The sequence below is a fragment of the Arachis hypogaea genome, chromosome 11, assembly GCF_003086295.3.
Source record: "Arachis hypogaea cultivar Tifrunner chromosome 11, arahy.Tifrunner.gnm2.J5K5, whole genome shotgun sequence".
NCBI lineage: Eukaryota > Viridiplantae > Streptophyta > Magnoliopsida > Fabales > Fabaceae > Arachis > Arachis hypogaea.
This window is the reverse complement of record NC_092046.1, coordinates 38,097,390-38,108,805: the sequence shown is the minus strand read 5'-3', so window position 1 is coordinate 38,108,805 and position 11,416 is coordinate 38,097,390. Positions and strand designations below refer to the sequence as shown.

The window sequence follows — 11,416 nt, the reverse complement described above, 5'->3', positions numbered from 1 at the left end:
ACCATTAAGGAAAGGACATTTGACATTCGTTTGGAACATCTTAAAACCCTTGTGGGCAGCATAGGCATGAAGCAATCTAATTACTTCTATTCTTGCTACTGGAGCAAATGACTCATCAAAATCAATCCCTTCCTCTTGATCGTAACCTTAGGCCACTAATCTAGCCTTGTTACGAACAACACTACCATCCTCACCCAATTTATTTTTGAAAATCCACTTTGTACCGGTTATCTTCTTACCATTAGGATTTGGTACAAGTGCCCAAACCTGATTCTTTTCAAATTGAGCAAGCTCCTCTTCCATGGCTTTAACCCATGAGGGGTCTTCAAGGGCTTGCTTCACATTGAGAGGCTCCAATTGGGATAAGAAATCAACATTGATTTGTTTGACTTACTTCTTGCTTGAGGATCTAGTGGTTACACCTTGGGAAGGATCACCAATAATAAAATCATGGGGGTAACCCTTCAAAAACTTTCATTCTCGTGGCCTTTGAGGGATGGTTCTGTCTTGATGAGATTCGGTTGACTGCTCTGTTCTGGGTTCTCTAGCTTGGTCAGGAGACAAAACAGAAATGTCTCCTTCATTCTGATGAGACGTTTCTGGACAGTTAGGTTCAGCAGTTGGGACGGTCTTTAGATCAACCTGACTGGCTTCTTAGTTTACATCAGCATCACAACCTGCATCATCTTCTATCACAGCACTAGGAATAGAGTTAGAATCACAAAATGACACATGTATGGATTCTTCTATTGTTTTATGTTCCTTGAGGTAAATCCTAAATGCTTTGCTAGTGGTGGAGTATCCAACAAACAATCCTTCATAGGATTTTAGATCAAATTTTCCCAGGTTTTCTTTATTGTTAAGAACAAAACATTTGCATCCAAAAATGTGGAAATACTTAAGATTAGGTGGGGTTCCTTTCTATAGCTCATAAGGAGTTTTCTTTAAACCTTTTCGAATGATGGTTCTATTCAAAATATAGCAAGCTGTATTTACAGCTTCAGCCCACAAAAATTTTGGTACTTCATTTTCACAAAGCATTGCCCTAGTCATTTCTTGAAGGCTTCTATTCCTTCTTTCAACTACCCCATTTTGTTGAGGAGTTCTAAGACATGAAAAGTTGTGTGCAATACCAAAATCATCACAAAATTTTTCAAAATCTTGATTTTCGAATTCTTTTCCATGATCACTTCTCAAATGGGCAATTTTCAAATCTTTTTCATTTTGAATCTTTTTACAAAGAGTGGAAAAAGCATGAAAAGCATCATTCTTGTGAGCTAGAAAGAGAACCCAACCGAATCTAGAGTAATCATCCACCACCACCAAACCATAATATTTACCTCCTAAACTTTGAGTTCTAGTTGGACCAAAAAGATCAATATGCAACATTTCTAATGGCCTCTTAATGGAGATTCCATCTTTTGGTTTAAAAGAGGATTTTACTTATTTGCCTAGTTGACAAGCATCACAAGTAATATCCTTATCAAATTTAATGTTAGGAATTCCTATCACCAAGTTTTTCTTAACAAGCTTAGAAATTTGGTACATACTTGCATGACCCAATTTCTTATGCCAAAGCCATTTTTCAGATTCAAGAGATGTAAAACATGTTACCTTTTGATCTTTTAAATCCTCTAGAGTTAATCCATACACATTATTACACCTTTTTTGCTTCAAACAAGATTTTCCTTTTTTCACAAATAACTAAGCAATCCAATTTTCTAAAGATAACTTCATAACCAAGATCACATAATTGGCTAATGCTTAGTAGGTTGTGTTTCAAACCATCAACAAGTAAGACATCATTTATGAAAGAAGAAAAAATCTTACCTACTTTACCTATGGCCACTATTTTTCCTTTTCTATTATCACCAAAAGTGACAAACCCTCCATCATACTCATCAAGCTTGATGAAAAATGTTACCTTTCCGGTCATATGCCTAGAGCACCCACTATCCATATACAACACGTTGTCTTTTCTCTTGGATGTTAGGCAAACCTATAAAATAAGCTCAAGTGACCTTAGATATCCAAATCTTTTTGGATCCTTTGATGTCAAACCATCTTCTTTGTCCCAAGCCATTATAATCACAAACAATTTTGTAAACCTTGTTTTCAATCATTCTTTCACTAAAGAAGCACTGAATAGGAAAATGACCATTCCAATTGCAAAGTCTACAAAATCTTTGAGTTGCTGTTTTTCTAAAGATTGTTGGGTTTTGAAACCTTATGTCATTAGATGATGCCATGTTGTTAAAAGAAGGTTTTTCAACAATTTTTGCAGTTTTATGAAAACACAAACCAGCTTTATCATAAAGAGGTTTTTAACTGGCCAAAAGTTGATTTAAGTTTTCAGAACTTTGAGCAAAGGTGGCTAAGTCCTCTTTAAGTCTTTTTACCTCTTTAAGCAACTTCTCATTTTCTTCAAAACAGTTAAGATATGCAACTACAAAATGTTATTTTTCACAAGCTTTTATTTCAGCTTTCAACCGCTTGTTTTCTTCAACAAGATCAACAGCAGTTTCAGCCTCTCTCAATTTTTCCTTCAGAAAACCATTTTCTGCCTTCAGTATTTCTATTTGAGACTCAAGATCATGATTTTCACTTAAGAAACATTTAATCTTTCTAGAAAGATTATCAATCATGAGATGAAGGTCTTCAGTTGAAGGTTCATGTAATATTACCTTATCAACTATGTCGGCCTTGAGGCATGTTTGAGACTTGGTTTCGGTTTCATCATCTTCACCAGAGTCATTTTCCAAGTCTTCCGAAGAAGCCATGAGACCTTTCTTCTTTCCCTTTTTCGGTTTGTCCTCCTTCTTCAGTTTCGGACAATCAGATTTGAAGTGTCGAGCCTCTTTGCAGTTGTAGCAGATTACTTTGCTGAGATCCTTCTTTTTCTTCCTTGAGCTGCTTCCTCTATTTTTCTCCTTCAGCTTTACCATTTTCCTAAATTTCTTAGCAAACAAAACAAAATCATTTTCAGATGAGTTATCACTGGATTCATCATCCAGAGTTTCAGAAACAAATTTGAGAGCAATTCCTTTCTTTTTTGTATCTTTTTTCAAATAAGTATTTTCAAAAGCAAGCAAGCAAGTTTTCTCTCAAATCATCATATGTCATATTATCAATGTTGCTACTTTCAGCTATTACTATTGCTTTTATTTCCCACTCTTTTGTGAGACATCTCAAAATTCTTCTCACAAGCACAGATTCAGGATATGTGATTCCCAGAGCATCCAAGCTAGTGACGATGACGTTGAATCTTTCAAACAGTTTGTCAATCGTTTCTCCTTCCTTTATTGAGAACATTTCATATTCTTTGTTCAGCATGTCTATTCTGGTCTTCTTCACTAGGGTTGTTCCTTTATGAGTTATTTGAAGTTTGTCCCAGATTTCCTTTGCTATTGTGCACCTAGATACCCGTCAGTATTCCTCCAAGATGACCGCACAGTTGAGCAAATTCACAGCTTTGGCATTGAGCTCTACTTTCTTTCTGTCTTCCTCATTCCAATCAGCTTCGCCTATGAGTAAAACCACACCTTCTGCACTTGTAACTGTTGGAAACGGTGGTCCTTCCAGGATTATCTTCCAAAGTCGGTAATCTACAGACTGAACAAATATCTTCTCCTTTCTTTTCAGTAACTGTAGTTCTTTCCATTGAAGAATGGAGGTCTGTTGCTTGACTGTCCTTCTGTCAGAGTATAGGCAACCAAATTTGAGCCACTGTTAGCCGCCATCAGGATCTTTTTCTCCAAGCTATAAAGTTTGATCTCTTTGAGACTAAGCTTTGATACCAATTGATGGTAATCAGTGGCTAAGAGAAGGGGGGTTGAATCTTATCCCTTTTTTTTTTTGCTGAGTATTACTTTCTGCTCTTTAAAATAGCTTCAGGAGATCTTTTCTGCTTTTTATCTCATAACCAGTCAAGAGACATTTTCTTTTCGCTCGTAACCAGTCAGGAGATATTTTTCAATTTTGTCTCCTACATAACAGAAACAGAAATGGAGTAGAAGAGAAAGAGAGAATCACACCAAGAAGTATCCTGATTCAGCTGCTAAGTGCAATGTAGCCTACATCCAGTCTCCATCACAACAGTGATGAAATTTCACTATAATCATCTTATTACTGATGAAGGAAAATTGAGTGTTGGTAAAGAATTTCATAATTGAAATCTCATTGTAAGTATAGTTTCTAAACCAACAAATAATCGTCTCATGCAAAAAGTTGTTTGTCACAAGTATAAACCCCAATAAAATAACCGAAGTATTCAAAATTTTTCCATGTTTTTGCACCAAACCAAGCATTCCAAACCCCCCAAACAGCTACCAAAACACCATAAAACCTTATTTAACATACTAAACTACCAAATAAATTCAACAAACTCAACAAAACATGAAATTAAACTAATGTTACTAATATTTACAAAAGAGAAAAATGAAAAGATTTTACCATGGTGGGGTGTCTCCCACCTAGCACTTTTCTTTATTGTCCTTAAGTTGGACTTATGGGGAGCTCCTTATCAAGGTGGCTTCTGCTTGAAGCCATCCTTGAACATCCACCAACGCTTGAGTCTCCAATAAGCTCCATTCTTCAAAATTAATGTTATCAAGCCTTGATGGAGTTCTTCACAAACCATGGTCTCCCAAAATTGATTCTTCTTGTGTGATCCCGGATCCCACACTTTGCTTTGACACCCGTTGATGAGTAGATAATTTATATACTTTTTGGCATTATTTTTAGTATGTTTTTAGTATATTTTAATTAGTTTTTATTATATTTTTATTAGTTTTTAAATAAAAATCACTCTTATAGACTTTACTATGAGTTTGTGTGTTTTTCTGGGATTTCAGATATTTTCTAGCTGAAATTGAGGGACCTGAGCAAAAATCTGATTCAGAGGCTGAAAAAGGACTGCAGATGCTGTTGGATTCTGACCTCCCTACACGCAAAGTGGATTTTCTGGAGCTACAGAAGCCCAAATGGCGCGCTCTCAATTGCGTTGGAAAGTAGACATCTTGGGCTTTCCAGCAATATATAATAGTCCATACTTTACCTGAGATTTGATGGCCCAAACAGGCGTTCCAAGTCAGCTCAAGAATTCTGGCGTTTAACTCCAAAACTGGCACAAAAGCTGGAGTTAAACGCCCAAACTTGCACAAAAGCTGGCGTTTAACTCCAAGAAAAGTCTCTACACATGGAAGCTTCAATGCTCAGCCCAAGCACACACCAAGTGGGCCCGGAAGAAGATTTCTACATTAATTACTGATTTCTGTAAACCCTAGGCTACTAGTTCTCTATAAATAGGACCTTATACTATTATATTTTCATCTTTGATAAGTCTTATGCTATCTTAGACACGTTTGGGGGCTGGCCTCATGGCCATGCCTAGACCTTGTTCTTATGTATTTTCAACGGTGGAATTTCTACACACCATAGATTAAGGTGTGGAGCTCTGCTGTTCTTCATGAATTAATACAAGTACTATTGTTTTTCTATTCAACTCAAGTATATTTCTTCTCCAAGATACTCATTCGATCTTCAACTTGATGAATGTGATGATCCGTGACACTCATCATCATTCTCACCTATGAACATGTGCCTGACAACTACCTCTGTTCTACTAGCAATGGCTTGAATGCGTATCTCTTGGGTTTTTAATCTAAGATTGGAACCTTCGTGGTATAGGCTAGAATTAATGGCAGCCATTCCTGAGATCCGAAAAGTCTAAACCTTGTCTGTGGTATTCTGAGTAGGATCTGGGAAGGGATGACTGTGACGAGCTTCAAACTCGCGATTGTTGGGCGTGTGACAGACGCAAAAGGATCAATGGATCCTATTCCGATATGATCGAGAACCGACAGCTGATTAGCCGATGTTGTGACAGAGCATCAGGACCATTTTCACTGAGAGGACGGGATGTAGCCATTGACAACGGTGATGCCCAACATAAAGCTTGCCATGGAAAGGAGTATGAATGATTGGAAGAAGGCAATAGGAAAGCAGAGGTTCAAGGGGAGCAAAGCATCTTCATACGCTTATCTGAAATCCACCAATGAATTACATAGGTATCTCTATCTTTATTTTATGTTTATTTTCATCACCTTAAACTCCATAACCATTTGAATCCGTCTGACTGAGATTTACAAGATGACCATAGCTTGCTTCAAGCCGACAATCTCCGTGGGATCGACCCTTACTCACGTAAGGTTTATTACTTGGACGACCCAGTGCACTTGCTGGTTAGTTGTGCGGAATTGTGACAAAGTGTGATTCACGTTTGAGAGCTCCAAGTCTTTGGCGCCATTGTTGATGATCTCAATTTTGTGCACCAAGTTTTTGGCGCCGTTGCCGGGGAAGGAACGAATGAACGAACAATAATTTCGCATTTGTTTCCGACAACAACAGTGCCAAGTTTGGTCCGGCAACAACACCAAGTTTTTGGCACCGTTGCCGGGGATTGTTTGAGTTTGGACAACTGACGGTTTATCTTGTTGCTTAGATTAGGTACTTTTCAGAATTTTTAAGAATGAATTCTAGAGTTTCAAGGTGATGTTCTTATCATCACAAAAGCTGATTGATTCTCATCAATTTAGCTATTGAATGTAATGTCCTGCTGAAGCTTGGCCAAACATGTCTAATCTTTTTAGACTGAAGCTTTAGACTAACATTGCATGATTCCTAGAATTCTTATTAAAAGTTTTGATTCTCTTTATTTTCTTTTCTATATAATTTTCGAAAAAAATACCAAAAAAAAAATTTTAAAATCATAAAACCAAAAATATTTTATGTTTCTTGTTTGAGTCTATTGTCTAATTTTAAGTTTGGTGTCAATTGCATGTCTTTATCCTTCTAATTTTCGAAAATTTATACATATTGTTCTTCATTGATCTTCAAGTTGTTCTTGATGATTTCATTGCTTTGATCTTCAAATTCTCTTGTTTTGTATGTTTTGTTGTTTCTTACATGCATTTTTACATTGTTATAGTCCTTAGTATACAAACTTTTAAGTTTGGTGTCTTGCATGCATTGTTTATTTGATCTTAGTTGCATTTTTTATTGATTCCCATCATCAAAAATTCAAAAATATTTTTTTTAAAACTATATCTTTTCAAGTCAATAATACAGAGAATTGAAGATTCAGAACATTCAGCAGAGGAATCAAACAGAAAAAGCTGGGCGTTCAAAACGCCCAGTGAAGAAGGAAACCTGGCTGGGCATTTAACGCCCAAAAAGGTAGAGATTTGGGCGTTAAACGCCAGAATGGGCACCATTCTGGGCGTTTAATGCCATGATGACACTAAAGGGAAGATTTTGTTTTTAATTCACATTTTTTTCAAGTTTTCATAATTTTTCAAAATCAAATCTCTTTTAAATCATATCTTTTCAATCATATCTCTTTCAAAATCAATTTCTTTCCATTTTATATTTATTTTTACTATTTTCAAAAAATCCTTGTTTCAATTCAAGATTTACTTCAAAAATTTTCAAGTTATTACTTGCCTATTAAGAAAGGATCAAATTTTAAATTTTAGAATCATATCTTATAATTTCTTGTTAGTCAAGTAATCAACTTTAGTTTTAAAACTTTCTCTTTTTAATTTGATTTTTAATCATATCTTCTCAATCATATCTTTTCAATCACACCCTTTTTCAAAATTAATTTTCAATCATATCTTTTTAATTTCTGATTTCAAAATCTTTTTCAAAAAATCACTTGATTTTTTTCCCAATCTTAGTTTTCGAAAATCTCAATCAAATTTTCAAATTTCTTTTTTATTATTTCAAAATCTTTTTAATTTATTTTCGAAAAATTCTTCCCCTCTTCTCACATCCTTCTATTTAAGGGACTAAGACTCCTCATCAAGGTGCAATTCGAACTCTGTCCCTCTTGATAAGTTTGAATTCCCTCTTCTCCACCTCCTCCTTCTATTCTTCTTTTCTTCTGACACTTCAAGGAATCTCTATACTGTGACATAGAGGATTCCATACTTTCTTGTTCTCTTCTCTTTCATATGAGCAGTAGCAAAGATAAAAGCATTCTTGTTGAAGCTGATCCTGAACCTGAAAGGACCTTGAAGAGAAAGCTAAGAGAAACCAAAACACAACTCTCTCTAGAGGGCCTAATAGAGCTCTTCAAAGAAGAAGAAACTATGGCAGCCAAAAACAACAACAATGCCAACAATGCAAGGAAGATGCTTGGTGATTTTACTGCACCTACTCCTGATTTCTATGGGAGAAGCATCTCTATCCCTGCCATTGGAGCAAACAACTTTGAGCTTAAGCCTCAATTAGTTTCTCTAATGCAACAGAATTGCAAGTTTCATGGACTTCCATTGGAAGATCCTCATCAGTTTTTAGCTGAGTTCTTGCAAATCTGTGACACTGTCAAGACCAATGAGGTTAACCCTGAAGTCTACAGACTTATGCTCTTTCCTTTTGCTGTAAGAGACAGAGCTAGAACATGGTTGGCTTCACAACCTAAGGAAAGCTTGAACTCTTGGGAAAAGCTAGTCAATGCCTTCTTGGCAAAGTTCTTTCCACCTCAAAAATTGAGTAAACTTATAGTGGAAGTCCAAACCTTTAGACAAAAGGATGGTGAGTCCCTCTATGAAGCTTGGGAGAGATACAAGCAATTGATCAGAAGGTGTCCTTCTGGCATGCTTTCAGAATGGAACATCATAGGTATATTCTATGATGGTCTGTCTAAACTGTCCAAGATGTCATTGGACAATTCTGCAGGTGGATCTCTTCATCTGAAGAAGATGCCTGAAGAAGCTCAGGAACTCATTGAAATGGTTGCAAATAACCAATTCATGTACACTTCTGAAAGGAATCCTGTGAATAATGGGACAACTCAGAAGAAAGGAGTTCTTGAGATTGATACTCTGAATGCCATATTGGCTCAGAATAAAATATTGACCCAACAAGTCAATATGATTTCTCAGAGTTTGTCTGAAATGCAAGCAGCAACAGGCAGTACTAAGGAAGCTTCCTCTGAAGAAGAAGCTTATGATCCTGAGAACCCAGCAATGGAAGAGGTGAATTATATGGGAGAATCCTATGGAAACACCTATAATCCTTCATGGAGAAATCACCCAAATCTCTCATGGAAGGATCAACAGAGACCTCAACAAGGTTTCAACAACAATAATGGTGGAAGAAACAGGTTTAGCAATAGCAAGCCTTTTCCATCATCTTCTCAGTAACAAACAGAGAATTCTAAGCAGAGCCATTCTGACTTAGCAACCATTGTCTCTGATCTAATCAAAACCACTCAAAGTTTCATGAATGAAACAAGGTCCTCCATTAGAAATTTGGAGGCACAAGTGGGACAGTTGAGTAAGAAAATTACTGAACTCCCTCCCAGTACTCTCTGATGAGCGGATAATTTATATGCTTTTTGACATTGTTTTTAGTATGTTTTTAGTAGGATCTAGTTACTTTTAGGGATGTTTTCCTTAGTTTTTATGTTAAATTCACATTTCTGGACTTTACTATGAGTTTGTGTGTTTTTCTGTGATTTCAGGTATTTTCTGGCTGAAATTGAGGGACTTGAGCAGAAATCAGATTCAGAGGTTGAAAAAGGACTGCTGATGTTGTTGGATTCTGACCTCCCTGCACTCAAAGTAGATTTTCTGGAGCTACAGAACTCAAAATGGCGCGCTTCCAATTGCGTTGGAAAGTAGATATCCAGGGCTTTCCAGCAATGTATAATAGTCCATACTTTGGCCAAGAATTGACGACGTAAACTGGCGTTCAACGCCAGCCTTCTGGCCAAATCTGGCGTCCAGCGCCAGAAAAGAATCCAAAACCAGAGTTGAACGCCCAAACTGGCACAGAAACTGGCGTTCAACTCCACAAATGGCCTCTGCACGTGCAACACTCAGGCTCAGCCCAAACATACACCAAGTGGGCCCAGGAAGTGGATTTATGCATCAATTACTTACTCATGTAAACCCTAGTGACTAGTTTATTATAAATAGGACCTCTTACTATTATATTAGGCATCCTGAATTGTATTTTGATCCTGTGATCTCGTTTAGGGGGCTGGCCATCTCGGCCATGCCTGGACCTTCACTTATGTATTTTCTACGGTAGAGTTTCTACACTCCATAGATTAAGGTGTGGAGCTCTGCTGTTCCTCAAAGATTAATGCAAAGTACTACTGTTTTCTATTCAATTCTTCTTATTTCGCTTCTAAGATATCCATTCGCACCCAAGAACGTAATGAAGGTGATGATTATGTGTGACGCTCATCATCCTTCTCCCTTATGAACGCGTGTCTGATAAACACTTCTGTTCTACATGAATTAAGCTAGAATGAGTATCTCTTAGATCTCCTAACCAGAATCTTCGTGGTGTAAGCTAGAATGATGGCGGCATTCAAGAGAATCCGGAAGGTCTAAACCTTGTCTGTGGTATTCTGAGTAGGATTCAATGATTGAATGACTGTGACGAGCTTCAAACTCGCGAGTGTTGGGCGTTAGTGACAGACGCAAAAGGAGGGTGAATCCTATTCCAGCACGATCGAGAACCGACAGATGAATAGCCGTGCCGTGACAGGGTGCGTGAGCATATGATTCACTGAGAGGAGGGGATGTAGCCACTGACAACGGTGATGCCCTTGCATACAGCTAGCCATGGAAAGGAGTAAGACTGATTGGATGAAGATAGCAGGAAAGCAGAGGTTCAGAGGAACGAAAAGCATCTCCATTCGCTTATCTGAAATCCCTGCAAATGAATCTACATAAGTATCTCTATCCCTTTTATTGTTTATTTTAATCTAATAAAGCATCATGTTTAAATCAGCCTGACTGAGATTTACAAGGTGACCATAGCTTGCTTCAAGCCAACAATCTCTGTGGGATCGACCCTTACTCACGTAAGGTTTATTACTTGGACGACCCAGTACACTTGCTGGTTAGTTGAACGGAGTTGTGTCCACACATACATAGAGCCACAATGAGGATTCAATACAATTATATATTGTTACTCTCACACAAGTACAAAGAACATGGAACACAAATTCGTCCACCAAGTTTTTGGCGCCGTTGCCGGGGATTGTTCGAGTTTGGACAACTGACGGTTCATCTTGTTGCTCAGATTAGGTAATTTTCTTTTTGTTTTGTTTTCAAAAATTTTTCAAAAATATTTCAAATTTTCTCAAATGTTTTCAAAAAAAAAAATATTTTTATTCAGAATTTTTAAGAATGAATTCTAGTGTTTCATGATGATTTGTTGAAGCCTGGCTGGCTGTAAGCCATGTCTAATTTTTGGACTGGGGTTTCAACTTACCATCACAAAAGAAGAGATTCTCACACACTTAGTTGTTCTATACTTGAAAAGTATCCATATCTGCTGAAGCTTGGCTGGCCATTGGCCATGTCTAGTGTTTTGGACCGGAGCTTTCATT

General features: G+C 37.1%; 1 non-coding gene across 1 annotated transcript; it reads right to left on the bottom strand.

The window, feature by feature from the left end:
• Nucleotides 1–8,558: 8,558 nt before the first annotated feature.
• On the bottom strand, nucleotides 8,559–8,662 carry LOC112724503 (small nucleolar RNA R71). The gene has a single exon (XR_003163663.1). It is a non-coding gene; the product is annotated as a small nucleolar RNA R71 (small nucleolar RNA).
• Between the last annotated feature and the right edge of the window lie 2,754 nt (nucleotides 8,663–11,416).